Genomic DNA, 22364 nt, shown 5'->3' with positions numbered 1-22364 from the left:
ATTGGACTGTACTTCAGGGGACATTATAACTTCCTGAAGCAGCAAGACACGCGTACATGTTCCTGCCCACCTGAGGGGGAGCGTAGATCTCAGACCTCCTTCCTGCCCACCCAGCCACCAAGTGTCTGCTAATGGAATAGTCTGAGACTCCATTGCACCCTCAGGAGGAGGGGAACCCGTCAAGTGTCTATTACCTGGGGTTACATCCCATGTCTGAATGCAGTTGCCTCGGAAATGGCCAACCGGGTGAGTGCCCACCCGCATGAAACATTCATAATTCAGATGGTCCTGCATTATAAGCTGTTGCAGTGTAGGTGTCTGGCTTTTTTTGTTTATAGCCCAGGGTCTGCTGTAATTACAGTGATAGGCAAGCTTGCTTTGGTCAAACTGCGAGGAAGCCTGATGTAACATACACCAATAGGGGCACATTGGTGCATTGTTCAGACAGTTTCGATAACAAGGATCCGTGTTAACACAAATCCTCCTGTGACAGGCCCTAACTGGAACTGAACATCGTTGCTCACATTGTTCCCTGTGCTCTCTTCGCCACCGCGTGCAGGTGGAGGAGTTATAAGGCATGGGAACTACATGCTGAGTGGGGCTTTCCCTCGAGCACAGATAACAATTTTGTCTCTTCATCATTCCTGCCGTGTAAGCTGCCCATTGATACCACTGATTAGTACGTGTCTTTAACCATGGCGAGGAGGTAAGTGTTGTGCTCCTCTTCTTTTCTGCAGGTTACCAGTCCCATTCCATATCTGCCCCACTAATGGTTCCCAAGTCTGCATTGTGGGTGCTTTGTCCCCGGGGGCGCAACTGGTCGTTCCCAGCTCATCCCCATTATCTGAAGAAGCCCTAATATCCACCACCACATCCTGAGGGTCTTGAGGCCCGTCCTCAGAATCAAAAATTTCCCTTACTAATTGATCAAACTCCTGCGGTGCAGTGTCAGCTTCTTGTTCCCCCTGTCTCCTGCTAACTGCTCGTCCGCATCACTTACCTCGGACACTTCACCTGATTCCCCTTGCTGGACTGCCCTCGTGCAATGGTTCAGGTGGTACCAGGTGGAGCGTCCTTCTACCTGAACTGCGGTGGGTGATGCCTTAGTCACCGTAAAGGGTCCCTCCCTTCTTGGCTCGTTCCACTTTCTCCGAAAAACTCGCAGGTAAACCTGGTCTCCTGGTCTAATCGGTCCTTCCCCTTGTACGGTCTCCGGCTCTTTCTGTTTTTCCTGGGCATAAATGGACCTATGTATCATGGTTAGCTGCTGCATGTATTGTTTCAATTCTATTTCCAATTGTTCCAAGCTAAATCCCTTATACGGCCCTCTCCACTGGGGCACTGGCATGGGCCTCCCAGTGAGCATCTCATGCGGTGTCAGGCATGTTATTCGATTAGTTTGCATGCGGTAACTCATCAATGCTAACGGTAAAGCATCGACCCAATTAAGTTTAGTGTCTGCACAAATTTTGTTTAGTTTGGCTTTCAGGGTTCCATTAATTCTCTCTACCATGCCCTGCGACTGAGGGTGGTATACACATCCAAACCTCTGCTTTATCCTCAGCGCCTGTAGTACCAGTTTGACCACTTTCTGGATAAAAGCTGAACCATTGTCTGAGCTAACTTCTGTAGGTATTCCAAACCTTGGGATCACTTCATTTGTCAGGAATTTTACCACTGTCTTTGCCCCTTGATCTTTCGAAGGTACCACCTCCACCCATCTGCTAAATCGATCAATTACTACCAGCATGTATCTTTTCCCTCTCACTGTCTTTATCATGTCTACGTAATCAATCACTAAATGTTTAAATGGTCCTTCAGGTACAAGAATGTGACCTATTGGGGTTGTAATTCCCTTCCAAACATTATTTTGTGCGCATACCTCGCACTGTGACAAGACAAAGTCCACTGAAGCCTGTAAATAAGGTGACCAAAAACCATCCTTCTTTATTTTCCTTATCACTTCCCCCCTTGCACAATGGTCCATCCCATGCGCTTCTGAAATCAGAATCGTCAGTAGAGGGGTGGGCGCTACCAACAAACCGTCTTCCGTGCTCCACAAGCCTTCCGGGTTCTGCTTGGCCCCCCCTTTTTCTCCACATTGTCTGTTCCGCCGAAGTTGCCTTACCTTGTATTTCAATTAGGTCCTCTACGTCAGGTTCTGGAGTTAGGCTTACCTGGAGGGCAATGACAGCTGACGTACACCCAGACGCTTTTCTGGCTGCCTCGTCCGCAGCTTGATTTCCCTTTGTTATTATATCATTTCCCTTTTTGTGTGCCTGGCATTTTACTATAGCCAATGCTTTAGGTTTCATTATGGCTTTTATTAAGTCTAGAATTTGCTGACAATGTTGTATGGGATCTCCATTACCTTTTTTAAAACCTCTCTGCTTCCACACTGCCCCGAACAAATGGCATACTCCATGAGCATATGCCGAATCAGTATAGATATCTACTTTCTCACCTTCCATCATTTCACACGCAGCTGTCAGAGCTTTGATTTCTGCTAGTTGGGTGGAACACGGTTGGGGACAGGACTCCATCCTAATAATCTTATAGCTCGACTGATCCTGCTGCACCACTGAGAATCCTGCGTGATTTCCATCATAATCCCTATAACAAGAGCCATCTACGAACAGAACCTTTTTATCTATATCCTCTAGTGGTTCTGACCATAAATCTGCTCTCAATTTGGCAAATGCCATCGTCTTCCCTACACAATCATGGGGTTCTCCTTCATAGTCTAAAGGGACAAAATCGGCTATATTACTGGTAGTGCATCTTTGTATAGTTATGTCAGGAAATGTCAATAGCATCTGATACGCTGCTATCCTGGCTGGCGTCAGCACAAATTTCCCTCTTTCTAGTAATTCTGCTACTTTGTGGTGTGTGTACAGAGTTACAGGATAGCCCAGGGTTACCGATGATGCCTTTTCATATGCATAGTACAGCGCCGCCAATCCCTGATAACAGGGTGGGTACCCCTGAGCCACCTCATCTAGTCTCGTACTGTAGTATGTTATCGGCTGCTTTGCTTTTCCTGTGCCTGTCTCTTGTGTTAGAACCGCTGTGACTTAACCCTCCTGTCGATTGGATACATACAAATAAAAAACCTTCTCATAGTCAGGCAAAGCTAATGCTGGTGCTGACTGCAATTCCTGTTTAATAGTATTGAAAGCTATCTCCGCCTCTTCATTCCACTGTAAGCCGTTCTTCAAATTTGTATGTCCTGCTTCTTTCATTATCTTTCTCAAAGATGCCACAATCTCAGCATATTCTCCTATCCAATCTGAGCTGTACCCTGCCATTCCCAAAAACGTCATCACCTGCCCTACAGTCTGGGGTTTTGGGGCCTTAGTTATTGCCTCAATCTGATCTGGTGCTATCGCCTTCACTCCCTTGGATATTACCCTGCCTAAGTACTCCACTTGCTGCGTGCAGAATTGCAGTTTCTTTTTGGATACTTTATGTCCTCTGCGCGCTAATTTCTCTAACAGAGTTATAGTGTCCTGCTTACACTGTTCCTCGCTGTGGGAGCAAATCAACAGGTCATCCACATACTGTAACAATGTACTTTCCAATGGTATGCCCTCTAGGTCTGCCTTCAATACCTGATTAAAAATGTGTGGTGAATGTTTAAATCCTTGCGGCATTCTGGTATAGGTATACTGAGCACCTCTGTAAGTAAATGCAAACAGATACTGACACTGGTCGGCCAGAGGAATGCTGAAGAAAGCCGAACACAAATCGATCACTGAAAAGTAACTTGCTTCTGGTGGAACATTAGTCAAAAGAGTGTGTGGGTTGGGGACTACCGCTGGCCAGTCCTCTACTACATCATTTACCGCTCGCAAATCATGCACCAATCTCCACTTAGATTTATCTGCTTTTAAGACTGGCAACTACGGGGTATTGCATGGACTGTTTGTTCTTTTAAGCACTCCTATTTCAAGCAACCCCTGCACTGTCGACGCTATTCCCTCTTCTGCTTCTGGTCTTAGAGGGTATTGTGGTCTCCTGGGTGGAATTGCTCCCCATTTCAGCCTTATTTCCACCGGACTAGCTGTTTTTATTTTCCCTACGTCCATGTCATGCTATGACCACAGAATAGACGGCAACTCATCTAACCTTTTATCTTTCTGCTGGCCTCTTTCCTTTCCCAGCAAGGGCATGTGTGGTTGGGGAGTTATTTCGACCTCTCTCACTGTCCCTACCATATCTACACTTACCATTATTTTAATACAGTTGTTGTCTTCTGATATCCACACCTCTGGCATAATTTTCCTCCACACTGTTACGGTTTCAGCACTCTTACCTAAAGGTCCTAAGTCTTTAGACTGATATCCCTTATTTACCAACAACGTTACGTGGGGCGCAGCCTCCGGTATCCTGTACCATTTTTCTAAAAAGGTGTTCCACTTAACTTGTAAAGCTGCCCCTTGCTTTCCAATTATCACAGCCTCCCCTTCCAGGTGCTGCTGGGTACATGCCTCCAGGTGCCATTTCTCCTCTAACTCCCTGTTCTGAGTCTCGTCAAAAATCACTGTACAATGTAGCTCAGATTTGGGCATTACAGCCCTGGGTAATATAGCCTGCACGCCCTTTTTCCATTTTTCCCAGGTTTTCTGAATCTGGTCTGCGATGTCTCCTATCCAAAAGACATTAGCCTTCTTGTCTTCTCGCACTATCAATTGAGCCCCTGCTCTTTCCACACTCAGCCCATTTCTGGTGCATTCTAATTTTAATTCCAGTTTCAATAAGGCATCTCTGCCTAACAAATTAATCAGAGTTCCTTTAAATACTAGCACCGGCAAAACAATTCCTTTATTTCCCATTCACAACTGCACTGGAGCCGTGCACTGTGTCAACTGTGTTTTCCCCGAGAACCCTACCGTCTTAATAAACTTTCCTGACATGGGAAGGTGAAGGGCATACTGTGGCTGTACACAAGTGTACGTGGCTCCAGTATCTATCATCATTGGTGTCAGTTGCCCTTCTAACATAACCTGAACAATGGGTTCCTCATCTGCCTCCCTTGTTATCATTGGGTAATGTCCCTTCCCACTCAAGTTCTCGGGGCACCCCTAATACCTCGCATAGGGGTTCACAGGTCCGCTTGGGCCTGTGGGGGCCGGTCCTTGGCTAAACTTTGGTTCCCTTCTTATCGGTTCCTGCTGGTGTGTGACAGGCCATAGTATAAACGGACAATCTCTTCTCATGTGACCTGGCTGATTACATTCCCAGCACAATCTCTCTACCTCTCTTTCCCACTGTTTCCTCACTGGTCCCCTTTGCCCATAGCTCCTCTGTCCTCCTCCTTGGGACTTCCAGTCCTGTCTGGGCTGTTTGAATTTAGTCTGTTCCTGATAGGGCATTTGTGGGAATGCTCCCTCAAAGACAATTATTGGCATGGGGTTTTCCAGCCCTTGTCTTACAGTATGATTGGTCCCTCCATATAGCGGTGCTTTGTCCAGTTCAATGGCTGTACTCGACCTGGTGGTTGCTGGCAACATCTTTTTGTTTTTCTTCTTTTTCCTTCTTTTTGAGTTCTTTGAGCTGCATTTGTATTAACTTTCTTTGCACCTCTTCCTGCTGCTCAGCCAACCTTTGTTTGTCTTTCCGGTATTTCTCAACCGCATGGGCTACGGGGTCTCTAAATTCTTGTGGGGTCTTTGACGTTAGCCCAACCACTTCCTCCAGTTTGGATTTTACTTGTGGTGGCATTGCATCCAAAATGCTATGTCGGAACAGTGAGGTCATAAATAAGCTATTCTCCACCTCTTGCTCAGTCTCCAGTCTCCACCTTTTCAACTGGTTTTCTACGTAGGCTGCTGGGTTTTCAGTGTCTCCCAGTGGATCCCCTTTTAAGGCTTTGGGGTCCACTTTGGGTGGATAAAGCTTTCTGAGTGCCTGCCATCCCCTCTGCCTCACTCTGTCAAGCCCATCTCCATCAGTTCTTGGGTCGTTCGAGTTTACTATGCCAGCCATTTCCATTAGTTCGTTAAATTTGGAGGTTCCCATCAACCTTATCAACAGTGCCTTCAAATCTCCCATAGCCAATAATCGTCCCGCTGTTTCTTCTTCAAAGGCTCTAATCCATTTCCCTGCTCCTTCATGTAGATTGGGCAGAGTGTTGTTCAGCCCTTCTAGGTCCTGGGATCCCCAAGGGATATACTGCTCTTGTCCTGATCCTTTTACTAACAATGGCATCATTCTTCCTCCTTCTTCCCACCTGCCCTGGCTCTCCTCCTCACCTGACTCCCTATCTGTCTCAGGGTATGTCTTTACTGCCTCCCACACAAATGTCTCCGAGGTCCTGCTCTTCCCTCGGTCTCCCAGTGGAGTCCTTCCTTTTTGTCTTGATTCTTGCTCCTCCAATGAGTCACCTTCTCTTTCTTCCTGTCCTGATGAGCCACTTTCTTTTCTAGTCTGTTTATTTCTATAGTATAACCGATACTCCTCATACTCCTTTACCTCTCTCAAGTATTTCATCCGTTCAATCTCTTCTTCCATTTTTCTCTGTACCTTTTCTATCTATATCCTTTCTGTCTGTATCTCCTTCCATATCGCCGCTTTTTCCTTCTCGTATTGTTTTTTCTCCTCCTCATTATCCCAAACTTGGATTTCTCCCTGCATGTTTACTGTTCCTGTCAGCAGGGGGCACTGCTTAGGGGTTCCTTCCTCATTATAGGGAGGGGGTTTTTCTGTTTCTTTCGCATCCGGGTACGGAGCCGAAGCCAGCTTCTCACCGTACCCTCCTCTCTCTCTAACAGGCTGTTTCTCCAGCACCTTAGTGTTTTCCTCGCTTGTAATCAATATTCTACCTGTCCTCCTCAGCCTTTCTCCCTCCGTTCTGTAGAGTTTTAGCACTTCCACTTCTCGTTCTCTTTTCTGCCCTCTTTTCTTAGATTTATCTTTTGGTTTGTAATTTTTAATTAGTCCCTCCATTTCTTCGTACAAATTTACATCAAACGTTCCTTCTCTTGGCCACTCTGTGACCAGGTTTTTGGTTCTTTTTTCCCATTTTTCTGAAGTTTTTGTGATCTCATTTTGAATTAATGGGAATGTTTTGCTCAGAATCTCTACTGCTGTTCCTTTACCTGTCATGTTATTCTCTCTTTTAAGGTATTTCAGAGATTCACAGTTTGTTTACTGGATATTATTTACTCTAATTCTACACCTAGTCCTAGTCTAACACCACGTGGACTTTTTCTTCCTAGTTTAACACCACGTGGAATTTTTCTTCCTAGTCTAACACCACGTGGACTTTTTCTTCCTATAACTTACTCTAATTCTACGCCTAGTCTAACACCTCGCCCGTTCAGACCCTTATCTCTTGGCGGTATCCACGAGGATTTTCTACTCTAATTCTATTCTAACACCTCGCCCGTTCAGACCCTTATCTCTTAAGGCGGTATCCACAAGGATTTTCTCTATTTTCCTTTCCCTGCCCGTTCAGCCCTTCGTTTCATACGAAGCGGTACCCACAGGGATTTACCAACACCACGTGGACTTTTTCTTAACGTCTTATTAACTTATTTGTACTTACCCTCACTGCAGTGTTCTTGAGCAATCCTCTGAGCCTCCTCTGCTAACCCCCAATTCTGCCAGATTCTTTGGATCGGAGAGACCCTTTGGCAGTGGTTCCACACTCCTGAGACTCCAAGACCTCCCCAAAACCAACAGAATTCTTAGTCCGAATTGTCGCAAAAAGCGCTTTCCTTTTGTTTGGGTGCACCCTTAATTCTGTTAGCCTTGTGGGGGTCCCTAGAGGACTGGGAAGCATCCCCAATCTGCCGTTTCCTTTCCGCGGGTCTCTTTCCGGTCCTGCCGCGGTCGCCAATTTTGTCGTGGTTTTTCGTGCCTCACAAATGACCAAGAGACGCAGTAGATTCTTCAAGAAGGGTTAAACTTTAATTTGCAAATCAAAGCTGAGACAGTCATTGAGCTAGTCGCTGATTGCTCCCTGACCTCCGGACACCGCAGTTTTTATAGCAATCTCCTGGTCCAGTTGCATTAGCATATGTAATTGATCTATAGTTGCATATTACACGTACTGCACGTACATCATGTCCCTTTTGTTCCTATCAATTGACTTAATCATGTTCTAATCTACATCTCTTAGCTACTTCTCATTAACACACCATTGTCTTCTACATTCTTAAGATTTCAGTCTCCTACCAAATTGGGTACATGCATAGCAAATAATAAACTCAGAACTGAGCAATGTTCTAATCTACATTTCTTACCTACATTCCTAAGATTTCATTCTACTAAATTGAGTACATGCATAGCAAATAACTGACTTCATAGTTAAAATTTATACTTTTATACTCCAATATTAGCAAAGGACTGAGTCTACTGTTCGAGTGCAAATTCTCTCCTGTGTGGAGTAGTCAAGCTATGTCAACCTCTTAGTTGCTGATAGAGGAGAGTGGCAGCATTAAAAGAAAAGGTTGGCGTGGTCCAGGTTTGGTGCAGCACAGATTTGCCGTGGTCTGGGTTGCGTTGTGTCGGGCAGGGATCTGGCATGGTCCGGGTTGTGTCCTGTTCTGATGGATTTACCAAGATCTGTGTTGTCTGCCACTCGGATTTGCCATTGTCTGGGTTGAGTCCTGAATGAGGTTCCCGTGGTCTGGGTTGAGTCCTGCATAAGGTTGCTGAGGTTTGGGTTGAGTCCTGCATGTGTTTGCCATGGTCTGGGTTGAGTTCTGCATCAGATTACGATGGTCCAGGTTGGCTCCTACCCAAAGAGTTGCCGTGGTTCAGGTTAGGTTGCACACAGAGCACAGGAAGATTCAGTGTGTTTAAAGAATAAGAGTTCCAAACTGTGTGTGCCTGTGCATGTCTGCATGCGCGTGTGCGTCCCGATTTGTGATCTACAGCTGCACTCAATCTGCGGGTATTTACGGTGGTGGTTCCTGCTCCCGGAGCTCACTGAGCAGTCATTTTTTTCTGTCCCCAGGGATGCAGCCAGGAAGACACATACCGTTGGGGTAAGGCCCTGCGGCCCTGTGGAAGAACTGATTCCATGCCTGTGTCACCGACTGACGCAACATGGGAGAAATGGAACATCATGAACAAGGGACCGGCTATTGCGATTGCCCTCTCCCTCTCTCTTTCTCTTGTTGCCACATCTTGAGTCGGAGAACTCAGATCAAAAGCGATCTTGCAAACTGTAACATCGTAACAGCGACTGTTTTGTTGATCTCCTTCTCTCTGTGGTGACACCCCTCTATCCCTTGTTAGAGAGAAGAGAGCCTGTGAAATGACAAATTGTTGGGTGAATATTTAGTTATTTGTTGGACGGTTTCTCTTCGGGGGCTTTGTCATTGCTTCCTTGGTGGGTGGAGTGTGCAAATGCTTCCTGCTGAAATAAGTGGGGGAGTAGGAGGGGGGAGGATTGATGCTTTGCTGCTCCTTGTGTATGGGAGGGGGATGAAGGGGCTTTGGGGTTTTAATCTTTTACTGTCATTCATTCTTTGGGATTCTCTTCTCTTTTCGTGGATGTCTGCAAAGAGCAAGAATTTCAGGTTGCCCACACTGTATGCATTCTCTGATGTTAAATGGAACCATTGAAGATGAACTAGATGCCTGTACCCCTGCATGGTCCCAACAAGACCAAGGCCAAATAGCAGCTCTTGAGTACTCTGTGAAGCCAGCATCAACCGGTGCTGTGCCTCAGGGCATTGTAAGATCCCAACAGCACTATGGGTTTCAGCCGGTGGAGGGGTGCAGAGGAGAGGAGGGGTATGTTGATTTAAATGTACCTTGAAGTGATCTAGTAGGAGCCCAAAGAAAATGTTTCCGTCACATAGTAGATTACCATAAAAAGCGTCGGACAAAAGCCAATGGTATTAATGAATATGTAGAATGTGTGCGTAACTGTTTTCAGAAGTATCCAGATTGCGGTGACATCTATCTTAATAAATGTTATTGTAAATAAGTTCCAACACAGGTTCGAAGAAAACATATACTGTTATTTGTGTGTGATGAAAGTAAAATTGTGAGAGGTTTGCAATATTGCCATAAGCAATTACAAATTCTAGAGCTTGGAAGCTGTTAGGGGAATGAAGACAATACTTGTGTGAGATTTCCTGTTCCACTGTAACCCCTGTGCAATGTTGTGTGTGTGTGTGTGTGTGTGTGTGTGTGTGTGTGTGTGTGTGTGTGTGTGTGTGTGTGTGTGTGTGTGTGTGTGTGTGTGTGTGTGTGTGTGTGTGTGTGTGTGTGTGTGTGTGTGTGTGTGTGTGTGTGCGCGCGCGCGCTTTATAAACAGATGGCTGATGTGATCCACAGGTGGAAGGTTGGGTAGTGCTGAGGAAGCTATCTGATTGAAGCAGGAGTCAGACAGATTGGACAAAATGGGCAAAAAAGTGGCAGGTGGGATACAGTGTTGGGAAATATATGACAATGTGTTTTGGTAAAAGGAACAATAGTATGGATTATTATCTAAATGGGGAGAAGACTGAAACATCAGAGGTGCCAAGGGACTCAAGGATCCTTGTGAAAGTCTCCTAGAAGGTTAGTTTACAGGTTGAGTCTGTGGTAAAGAATGTTATCATTTATTTCAAGGGGAATAGAATATAAAAACAAGGAAAAATGCTGAGCCTTTATAAGTCACTTGTCAGACCACACTTGCAGTATTGTCAACAGTTTTGGGCCCCACATTTTAGATAAGATGTATTATCATTCCAGAGAATCCAGCGGAGATTCATGAGCATGATTCCAGGACTGAAGGGGTTAACATATGAGGAGTGTTTGGCAGCTTAGGGCTAGTACTCAGTGGAATTTAGAAGAATGTGTGGGGATCTTGTTGAAACTTACCAAATGTTGAAAGTACTAGATAAGGTGGATGTGAAAAGGATGTTTCCTATGTTGGGGGTATCCAGAACTAGAGGGCATGCCCTCAAATTTGAGGGCAACATTTTAGAACAGAGTAAGGAGGAATTTTTTTAGCCAGAGAGTGGTGAGTCTGTGGAATTCTCTGCCAGAGACTGCGGTTGAGGCCAATTCCATGGGTATATTTATGGTGGAAATTGATTGTTTCCTGATCTGTCAGGGCATCAAAGGATATGGAGAGAAGGCAGGTGTATGGGCTTGAGTGGGATCTGGGATCAGCCATGATGGTTGGTGGAGCAAGCTCGATGGCTGAATGGCCTAATTCTGCTCCAATGTCTTATAGTCTTATGGTCTAATGCAGGAGTAGAATTAGGATGGAATGGTCAAGCAGACTCAATGTGCCAAATGGCCTAATTTTGCTCCTATGTCTTATGGTTGAAAAGAATCAATTAAATTAGTAATTAAACATCTCACTAAATGATATTTTCAGCCTAAACAATTTCCATATACCCCTGAAATCTACATGTCCCCATGCCTCTCTAAGAGCCTTTTAGATGCCTTTATCATTTTTGCCTCCACAGCCACCCAATGCATCCTGTGTAAAGCATCGTGCCACAGTCATACCCTTTGAATTCACTCCATCTCACCTCCATAGGCAGCTGTGGATGCCAAGCCTTTATGTAAATTTAAGGCAGAGGTTGATAGGTTCTTGATAGGTCAGGACATGAAGGAGTACAGGTCTGAGTGTAGAAAGAGATCAGCCATGATGAAAAGGTGCAGCAGACTCGATGGGCCAAATGGCCTAATTCTGCTCCTGTATCTTATGGTCTTATGGTCTAAGAGGAAACATTCTCTCCAAATCCATCCCAAAAGTTCTGTCTGCATTTTATATTTAAATGACAACTCCTGTCAGTCTTCCAAACATGCAAACCTAATCTGTTCAATATTTCTTCTTGAGGCAAACCACCCCTGCCACTGAAATGCTTCTATTACAAATAAGCGGACCGGAGTGTAGATGGTGCGTCAACTGCACCTTACCTAACAGCATTACTTTCCTAGTTTTGTATTCAGTTTCCCTAGCAGGGAACTATAACAGACAGATTATATTCAGCCTGGTAGCCTGATACTTATAGAATATCCGATATTAGCCAACTGCTTGAATGACATATTGTATTCATGTTTATGGCAATGGAAATGTTCGTAGGAAAGTAAGATGAATGGGGGAGAACAAAATGATCTGGGAAAATAAAATGAGCGGAGAAAAGTTGGAAGATGGTGTATAATCTTGGGGAATAAGATACTATTCCCTTTAGCTGGAAGAATAGCATATAAAGTGTTAGCGTTAAGAGAGCTATGGTTACCCTTGTACAGTAAACATCAGATCTTGAATGTGCCAAATAGCAAGAAAAGTGCATATTAATTTGCCTATTGTTGCACATAGATTAATGCCTGTAAGTTAAAAGGGCTTTATGAAATTATAAAAATGTTTTGTGACCTGAGCTGTATTACTTGTGCCAAAGGAAATTATAGTTGTCTTGGAATCATTGTAGAAATAATTGCTATGAGTTTAAAGAATGCTTGCTGGAGTTTAAAGAAATCACAATGAAATGTACAAAACTTCCGTATTTAGTATCAACCACACCTTATTGAACAAGCGTAACTTTCCTACTTTTGTACACTATGGGATGTAGAGTGAGAGCAGGTGATACATTTATGGCACTACATAGACCAGATAACAATATCCCCTCTGTGCCTTTGATTCAGGTCAATAATCCGGCTTTAGAAGTGATGACTTGTCAGCCAGTGATAGGCCTGTTGGCCTCATATGCTGTAAGTTCTGTTTATAGGATTCGGAGGGTCACCAGTACTATAGACATTGCACTTAATGTTACCTAAATCTCTCCCCGTCTCTTCATGGCTATAGTAACATACTTCACCCCCATCCCGTCTGCAGGAAACAGTTTCAGGACGGGGGGGGGGGGTGATTATGCAATTGTTATAAGTAGGTTGAAACCATCCCTCAGAACAGTTGCATTGCTGAGAGTCACTCCGATGGCAGTGCAGTCCCGCGGTCTCTTTACAGTTCTAGTTTCGTGGAAGTGAACTCACTACAATCCAGTGGTATAAACACTTCGGCAAGACACCTTCTGAATTTATAGGTCCTAAAGCAGCAGACCTACAACCTCACGGGTAAATGCGTAACACATATTCATAACTTTGTTGAAGAAAGGTATTAGGAGTATTATTGTTGTGAGAAACTTCTGCAACAAAGTGGAAAATAGGTGTCCAGATTACCCAAAACTTACAATACACTTAAAGTTACCTTAAAAACTTCAAGTGGCAAATAGCAAAGATAAGAAAAATTCAGTCCATTAATCTTTTGGCCGGCTGCAACGAACCCTCTATTTTTTTAACAGCTGTGCAGACCAACCATTGCTCTGAGCAGAAAATTTTTACATGGCCTGAAAACTGCATATCACATTAAATGTTTGTTTTGTAATATGCATACTTAGAATAATTAGAATAAAATTGAAAAGTTACATATTTTTGATTGTATTTATGAATTGAAGGCTATGATGGAATACAGTATAACAAAAAAATCTTTTGTGTTTCGTGACAAGCTTTTTGCACTGATCTTTTTGGTGATTGCTCATCGTACGACGTGTCTTGGGATCTGAAACCTGGCAGAGCCCATCCCTCTCCAGGCAATATTGTACATTGCTCTAAAAGTACTGAGACAGCAGTCCTATACAATTTGAATGTTATTGTAATATAGCTTTATTTTATATTTAACCAAATTGACAGTGACCAAATTTTGGCTAATCGTTACCAGATTAACTTCTGATTAAAATTTCACAGTAAACTTTGATTTTAACATTACCTGCTTTATAAACAGATGGCTGATGTGATCCACAGGTGGAAGGTTGGGTAGTGCTGAGGAAGCAATCTGATTGAAGCAGGAGTCAGACAGATTGGTCAAAATGGGCAAAAAAGTGGCAGATGGGATACAGTGTTGGGAAATATATGATAATGTGTTTTGGTAAAAGGAACAATAGTATGGATTATTATCTAAATGGGGAGAAGATTGAAACATCAGAGGTGCCAAGGGTCTCAAGGATCCTTGTGAAAGTCTCCTGGAAGGTTAATTTACAGGTTGAGTCTGTGGTAAAGAATGTTATCATTTATTTCAAGGGGAATAGAATATAAAAGCAAGGAAAAATGCTGAGCCTTTATAAGTCACTTGTCAGACCACACTTGCAGTATTGTCAAAAGTTTTGAGCCCCACACCTTAGATAAGATGTATTATCATTCCAGAGAGTCCAGCGGAGATTCACGAGCATGATTCCAGGACTGAAGGGGTTAACATATGAGGAGTGTTTGGCAGCTTAGGGCTAGTACTCAGTGGAATTTAGAAGAATGTGTGGGGATCTTGTTGAAACCTACCAAATGTTGAAAGTACTAGATAAGGTGGATGTGAAAAGGATGTTTCCCATGTTGGGGGTATTCAGAACTAGAGGGCATGCCCTCAAATTTGAGGGCAACATTTTAGAACAGAGTAAGGAGGAATTTTTTTAGCCAGAGAGTGGTGAGTCTGTGGAATTCTCTGCCAGAGACTGCGGTTGAGGCCAATTCCATGGGTATATATATGGTGGAAATTGATTGTTTCCTGATCTGTCAGGGCATCAAAGGATATGGAGAGAAGGCAGGTGTATGGGCTTGAGTGGGATCTGGGATCAGCCATGATGGTTGGTGGAGCAAGCTCGATGGCTGAATGGCCTAATTCTGCTCCAATGTCTTATAGTCTTATGGTCTAATGCAGGAGTAGAATTAGGATGGAATGGTCAAGCAGACTCAATGTGCCAAATGGCCTAATTTTGCTCCTATGTCTTATGGTTGAAAAGAATCAATTAAATTAGTAATTAAACATCTCACTAAATGATATTTTCAGCCTAAACAATTTCCATATACCCCTGAAATCTACATGTCCCCGTGCCTCTCTAAGAGCCTTTTAGATGCCTTTATCATTTTTGCCTCCACAGCCACCCAATGCATCCTGTGTGAAGCATCGTGCCACAGTCATACCCTTTGAATTCACTCCATCTCACCTCCATAGGCAGCTGTGGATGCCGAGCCTTTATGTAAATTTAAGGCAGAGGTTGATAGGTTCTTGATTGCTCAGGACATGAAGGAATACAGGTCTGAGTGTAGAAAGAGATCAGTCATGATGAAAAGGTGCAGCAGACTCGATGGGCCAAATGGCCTAATTCTGCTCCTGTATCTTATGGTCTTATGGTCTAAGAGGAAACATTCTCTCCAAATCCATCCAGAAAGTTCTGTCTGCATTTTATATTTAAATGACAACTCCTGTCAGTCTTCCAAACATGCAAACCTAATCTGTTCAATACTTCTTCTTGAGGCAAACCACCCCTGCCACTGAAATGCTTCTATTACAAATAAGCGGACCGGAGTGTAGATGGTGCGTCAACTGCACCTTACCTAACAGCATTACTTTCCTAGTTTTGTATTGTTTCCCTAGCAGGGAACTATAACAGACAGATTATATTCAGCCTGGTAGCCTGATACTTATAGAATATCTGATATTAGCCAACTGCTTGAATGACATATTGTATTCATGTTTATGGCAATGGAAATGTTCGTAGGAAAGTAAGATGAACGGGGGAGAACAAAATGATCTGGGAAAATAAAATGAGCGGAGAAAAGTTGGAAGATGGTGTATAATCTTGGGGAATAAGATACTATTCCCTTTAGCTGGAAGAATAGCATATAAAGTGTTAGCGTTAAGAGAGCTATGGTTACCCTTGTACAGTAAACATCAGATCTTGAATGTGCCAAATAGCAAGAAAAGTGCATATTAATTTGCCTATTGTTGCACATAGATTAATGCCTGTAAGTTAAAAGGGCTTTATGAAATTATAAAAATGTTTTGTGACCTGAGCTGTATTACTTGTGCCAAAGAAAATTATAGTTGTCTTGGAATCATTGTAGGAATAATTGCTATGATGTGATAATGCTTGCTGGAGTTTAAAGAAATCACAATGAAATGTACAAAACCTCCATATTTAGTATCAACCACACCTTATTGAACAAGCGTAACTTTCCTACTTTTGTACACAGTGGGATGTAGAGTGAGAGAGTAAGCAGGTGATACATTTATGGCACTACATAGACCAGATAACAATAACCCCTCCGTGCCTTTGATTCAGGTCAATAATCCGGCTTTAGAAGCGGTGACTTGTCAGCCAGTGATAGGCCTGTTGGCCTCATATGCTGTAAGTTCTGTTTATAGGATTCGGAGGGTCACCAGTAGTATAGACATTGCATGTAATGTTACCTAAATCTCTCCCCGTCTCTTCATGGCTATAGTAACATACTTCACCCCCATCCCATCTGCAGGAAACAGTTTCAGGACGGGGGGGGGTGATTATGCAATTGTTATAAGTAGGTTGAAACCATCCCTCAGAACAGTTGCATTGCTGAGAGTCACTCCGATGGCAGTGCAGTCCCGCGGTCTCTTTACAGTTCTAGTTTCGTGAAAGTGAACTCACTACAATCCAGTGGTATAAACTCTTCGGCAAGACACCTTCTGAATTTATAGGTCCTAAAGCAGCAGACCTACAACCTCACGGGTAAATGCGTAACACATATTCATAACTTTGTTGAAGAAAGGTATTAGGAGTATTATTGTTGTGAGAAACTTCTGCAACAAAGTGGAAAATAGGTGTCCAGATTACCCAAAACTTACAATACTCATCGATTACTTAAAGCGGCAAATAGCAAAGATAAAAAAAATTCAGTCCATCAGTCTTTATCATCAACGTTCTTTTGGCCGGCTGCAAAGTTCCCTCTAACTTTTTTTTAACAGCTGTGCAGACCAACCATTGCTCTGAGCAGAAAATTTTTACATGGCCTGAAAACTGCATATCACATTAAATGTTTGTTTTGTAATATGCATACTTGGAATAATTAGATTAAAATTGAAAAACTGCATACTTTTGATTATATTTATGATTTGAAGGGTATGATGGAATACAATATAACAAAGAAAATCTTTTGTGTTTCGTGAACATTTTCCCGCTGTGTCCATTTCCAGCTGCACGGCAACAGAGGATACATGTGCGGGAGCATTTCAGTTACTGCACAGCCGTGTACCCGTGCAGCTTAAGAGGGAACACCCTGGTCTGGCGGCACCACTGGGATAATAGACAATTGACAATAGACAATAGGTGCAGAAGTAGACCATTCGGCCCTTCGAGCCTGCACTGCCATTCTGAGATCATGGCTGATCATCTACTATCAATACCCGGTTCCTGCCTTGTCCCCATATCCCTTGATTCCTCTATCCATAAGATACCTATCTAGCTCCTTTTGGAAAGCTTCCAGAGAATTGGCCTCCACTGCCTTCCGAGGCAGTGCATTCCAGACCCCCACAACTTTCTGGGAGAAGAAGTTTTTCCTTAACTCTGTCCTAAATGACCTACCCCTTATTCTCAAACCATGCCCTCTGGTACTGGACTCTCCCAGCATCTGGAACATTTTTCCTGCCTCTATCTTGTCCAATCCCTTAATAATCTTATATGTTGCAATCAGATCCCCTCTCAATCTCCCTAATTCCAGCGTGTATAAGCCCAGTCTCTCTAACCTCTCTGCATAAGACAGTCCAGACATCCCAGGAATTAACCTCGTGAATCTACGCTGCACTTCCTCTACAGCCAGGATGTCCTTCCTTAACCCTGGAAACCAAAACTGTACACAATACTCCAGGTGTGGTCTCACCAGGGCCCTGTACAAATGCATAAGGATTTCCTTGCTCTTGTACTCAATTCCCTTTGTAATAAAGGCCAACATTCCATTAGCCTTCTTCACTGCCTGCTGCACTTGCTTATTCATCTTCAGTGACTGATGAACAAGGACTCCTAGATCTCTTTGTATTTCTCCCTTACCCAACTTTACACCGTTCAGATAATAACTTGCCTTCCTGTTCTTACTCCCAAAGAGGATAACCTCACACTTATTCACATTAAACGTCATCTGCTGAGTATCTGCCCACTCACCCAGCCTATCCAAGTCACCCTGAATTCTCCTAACATCCTCAACACATGTCACACTGCCACCCAGCTTAGTATCATCAGCAAACTTGCTGATGTTATTCTCAATGCCTTCATCTAAATCCATGATGTAAATCGTAAACAGCTGTGGTCCCAATACCGAGCCCTGTGGTACCCCACTAGTCACCACCTGCCATTCCGAGAAACACCCATTCATCGTTACCCTTTGTTTTCTATCTACCAACCAGTTTTCTATCCATGTCAATATCTTCCCCCCAATGCCATGAGCTCTGATTTTACCCACCAATCTCCTATGTGGTACCTTATCAAATGCCTTCTGAAAATCGAGGTACACTACATCCACTGGATCTCCCTTGTCTAACTTCCTGGTTACATCCTCGAAAAACTCCAATAGATTAGTCAAGCATGATTTGCCCTTGGTAAATCCATGCTGGCTCGGCCCAATCCTATCACTGCTATCTAGATATGCCACTATTTCATCCTTAATAATGGACTCTAGCATCTTTCCCACCACCGATGTCAGGCTGACAGGTCGATAGTTCTCTGTTTTCTCCCTCCCTCCTTTCTTAAAAAGTGGGATAACATTAGCCATTCTCCAATCCTCAGGAACTGATGATGAATCTAAGGAACATTGGAAAATGATTACCAATGCATCCGCAATTTCCAGGGCCACCTCCTTTAATACCCTAGGATGCAGACCATCTGGACCTGGGGATTTGTCAGTCTTCAGTCCCATCAGTCTACTCATCACCGTTTCCTTCCTAATGGCAATCTGTTTCATTTCCTCTGTTACCCTATGTCCTTGGCCCATCCATACATCTGGGAGATTGCTTGTGTCTTCCCTAATGAAGACAGATCTAAAGTACTTATTAAATTCTTCTGCCATTTCTCTGTTTCCCATAACAATTTCACCCAATTCATTCTTCAAGGGCCCAACATTGTTCTTAACTATCTTCTTTCTCTTCACATACCTAAAAAAGCTTTTGCTATCCTCCTTTATATTCCTGGCTAGCTTGCGTTCGTACCTCATTTTTTTTCTCCCCGTATTGCCTTTTCAGTTAAGTTCTGTTGTTCCTTAAAAATTTCCCAATCATCTGTCCTCCCACTCACCTTAGCTCTGTCATACTTCCTTTTTTTTAATGCTATGCAATCTCTGACTTCCTTTGTCAACCACTGTGGCCCCTTTCCCCCCTTTGAATTCATCCTTCTCTGGGGGATGAACTGATTTTGCACCTTGTGCATTATTCCCAAGAATACCTGCCATTGCTGTTCCACTGTCTTTTCTGCTAGGATATCCATCCAGTTAACTTTGGCCAGCTCCTCCCTCATGGCTCCATAGCCTCCCCTGTTCAACTGCAACACTGACACCTCCGATCTGCCCTTATCCTTCTCAAATTGCAGATAAAAACTTATCATATTATGGTCACTACCTCCTAATGGCTCCTTTACTTCAAGATCGCTTATCAAATCCTATTCATTACACAAGACTAAATCCAGTATAGCCTTGTCCCTGGTCGGCTCTCATACAAACTGTTCCAAGAGTGCATCCCGTAGGCACTCTACAAACTCCCTATCCTGGGGTCCAGCACCAACCTGATTCTCCCAGTTCACCTGTATGTTGAAATCCCCCATAACTACTGCGACATTACCTTTGCCACATGCCAATGTTAACTCCCTATTCAACTTGCACCCAATATCCATGCTACTGTTTGGTGGCCTGTAGACAACACCCATTAGGGTCTTTTTGCCCTTACTGTTCCTCAGTTCTATCCACACAGACTCTACTTCTCCTGATCCTATGTCCCCCCTTGCAAAGGACTGAATCTCATTCCTCACCAACAGGGCCACCCCACCCCCTCTGCCCACATTTCTGTCCCTATGATAGCACGTATACCCTTGTACATTCATTTCCCAGGTCTGATCTCCCTGCAGCCATGTCTCCATTATCCCAACAACATCATAATTACCCATTCGCACCTGAGCTTCAAGCTCATCTGCCTTATTTCTGACACCGTGCATTCAGATATAGAATTTTTAGCCCATTTCCCCTCTCCCTGTTTAAATCGCTGCCTATTGTGCTTAAACCAGCTCCCCGAACTCCCATTGGGCTATACGCCCCTTGAATTTTGTTGTCCTTCCTAAATTTACTTATTCTTTCTGCATATTTAACTCCATGTTCCGTCAGACCATCCCTCTGTACATGTGTCCTCCTTATCACTTGTTCCGCCTCACCTTTCTCTATTACACACTTAATATTCCAGAACCATGTAGTCCCCACCTGTCCTTTATTCTTCCTCTCGCTATCCTCTCTCGCATTCTGGATCCCTGCCCCCTGCAAATTTAGTTTAACCCCCCCGAGAAGCACTAGCAAACTTTCCTGCAAGAATGTTAGTACCGCTGCAGTTCAGCTGTAAACCGTCCCGTTGGAACAGATCCCACCTTCCCTGGAACAAAGCCCAATTATCTAAAAACCTGAAGCCCTTCCTCCTGCACCATCCTCTCAGCCACGTATTAATCTGTATAATCCTTCTGTTCCTTGCCTCACTCGCACGTGGCACAGGTAGCAATCCTACAGCTTCGCACCTAACTCCCTACTCACTACGCAGGACCCCCTCACTCATCCTACCCACGTCGTTGGTCCCTACATGGACCACAACATCTGGGTTCTTGCCCTCCCTCTCGAGAATAACCTGCACCCGATCTGAGATGTCCCGGACCCCGGCACCAGGGAGGCAACATACCATCCGAGACTCCTGATCTTCCCCACAAAATCTCCTATCCGCCCCCCTGACTATAGAATCCCCTATCAATACCACTCTCTTCTCTTCCCTCTTCCCCTTCCTAGTCAAGGGTCCAACCTCAGTGCCAGAGACAGGACCACTGCAACTTGTTCCTGGTAGGTCATCCCCACCAACAGTATCCAAAACGGTATACTTATTGTTGATGGGAACGGCCACAGGGGTGCACTGCTCTCTCTGTCTGCTCCCCCTGCCTCTCTTGACTGTCACCCATTTGTCTACCTCCTGTCTTTTCAGTGTGACTACCTCCCGATAACTATTATCTATCTCTGTCTCCGCCTCCCGAATGATCCGTAGTTCATTCAGCTCCTGCTCCAATTCCCTAACTCGGTCTGATAGGAGCTGCAGCTGGATGCACTTATTGCAGGTGTGGTCATCAGGGACAACTGTGTTGACCCTGACCTCCCACATACTGCATACGGAGCACACCACTGCTCGAATTGTCTCCCCCATTACTTGGTCCCAGATTAGTCAGAATAAATGAGAAAAGTACCTACCGACTTTACCTCTTTTTACCTCAGCAAGCACGTACTCAGGCTCACCGATTTCCTCTCACCAAAGTCCCCTTGCACTGAAACCCGCTGAGCCAAAGCCCAGCACTCCGCTCCCACGCACTCCGCTGCCCGCACCGACACTGCCCGCTCCTGAAAGTGGGCCTCTTTTTAAACCCCGTGCAAGGCATGTGTCTGCGTCCACTTTCCTTGGACTTTCAAAGCGGTATGTGGTCGGCAAGACTTGGAATTGACTTTTCCAGCGGGGCTCCAGGCAGTTCTTTCACCATTAGGCTCCCACTGGTACCCAATCTCTCAGCTGGTACGTGTGCCATTTCTAGAGTGAGCTCAAACTTCAGGGCTTCAACTACCTGTGGATGGGAACATTTAAGAGGTTGTGTTAGTGCCATAAAATACTGCAACATGCTTCCACTCAAAGTACGGATATCCATCTGTTTAATTAGAAAGAGAGGGCAACTGTCAAGCATGGGCATCCCAAAACCATCTCCTTTAGTGATAGGCTGTTAAGCATTTTGGAGCACAGTGCATTGTCAGGAGGGCCCGTGGAGGCATCTCTGGTCAATTTAGCTAATCTCTGCATTTCACGGCAGCATTCTATCTTTCGGCTGGTTCTCGCAATATCCCCTGACGAATCAGGAAACGATCAACATCAGCCTTAAATATAGCCATGGACTTGGCCTCCACCACAGTCTGTAGCAGAGCATTCCATAGATTCATTACTCTCTGGCTAAAAGAATTCCTCCTTACCTCTGCTCTAAAAGGTCATCCCTCAATTTTCAGGCTGTGCCCTTTAGTTCTGGATACCTCCACCATAGGAAACATCCACTCCACATCCACCCTAAGTTGTTTCAACATTCGGTAGGTTTCAATGAGATCCCACGCATTCTTCTAAATTCCAGTGTGTATAGGCCCGAAGTTGCCAAATGCTGTTCATATGTTAAACCTTTCATTCTCATAATCATCCTTGTGAACCTCCTCTGGACCCTCTCCAATGACAACATACCTTTCCTGAGATATGGAGCCCAAAATTGTTGACAGTACTCCAGCATGGCCTGACTAGTGTCCCATAAAGGCTCAGTATTATCTTGCTTTTATATTCTATTCCCCTTGAAATAAATGCCAAC

General features: G+C 44.2%; 1 long non-coding RNA gene across 1 annotated transcript; it reads right to left on the bottom strand.

Annotated features, from left to right (window-relative positions):
* Positions 1–8131: 8131 nt before the first annotated feature.
* On the bottom strand, positions 8132–21581 carry LOC140735091 (uncharacterized). The gene is made up of 3 exons (XR_012100686.1): positions 21226–21581; positions 8250–9261; positions 8132–8153 (listed from the first exon to the last, which is right to left on the bottom strand). It is a non-coding gene; the product is annotated as an uncharacterized lncRNA (long non-coding RNA).
* Positions 21582–22364: the final 783 nt, after the last annotated feature.

The sequence above is a fragment of the Hemitrygon akajei genome, chromosome 11 (assembly GCF_048418815.1).
Source record: "Hemitrygon akajei chromosome 11, sHemAka1.3, whole genome shotgun sequence".
Taxonomy (NCBI): Eukaryota; Metazoa; Chordata; class Chondrichthyes; order Myliobatiformes; family Dasyatidae; genus Hemitrygon; species Hemitrygon akajei.
Note: the sequence above shows the minus strand (reverse complement) of the source record. Positions and strands in the feature narration are given on the sequence as shown.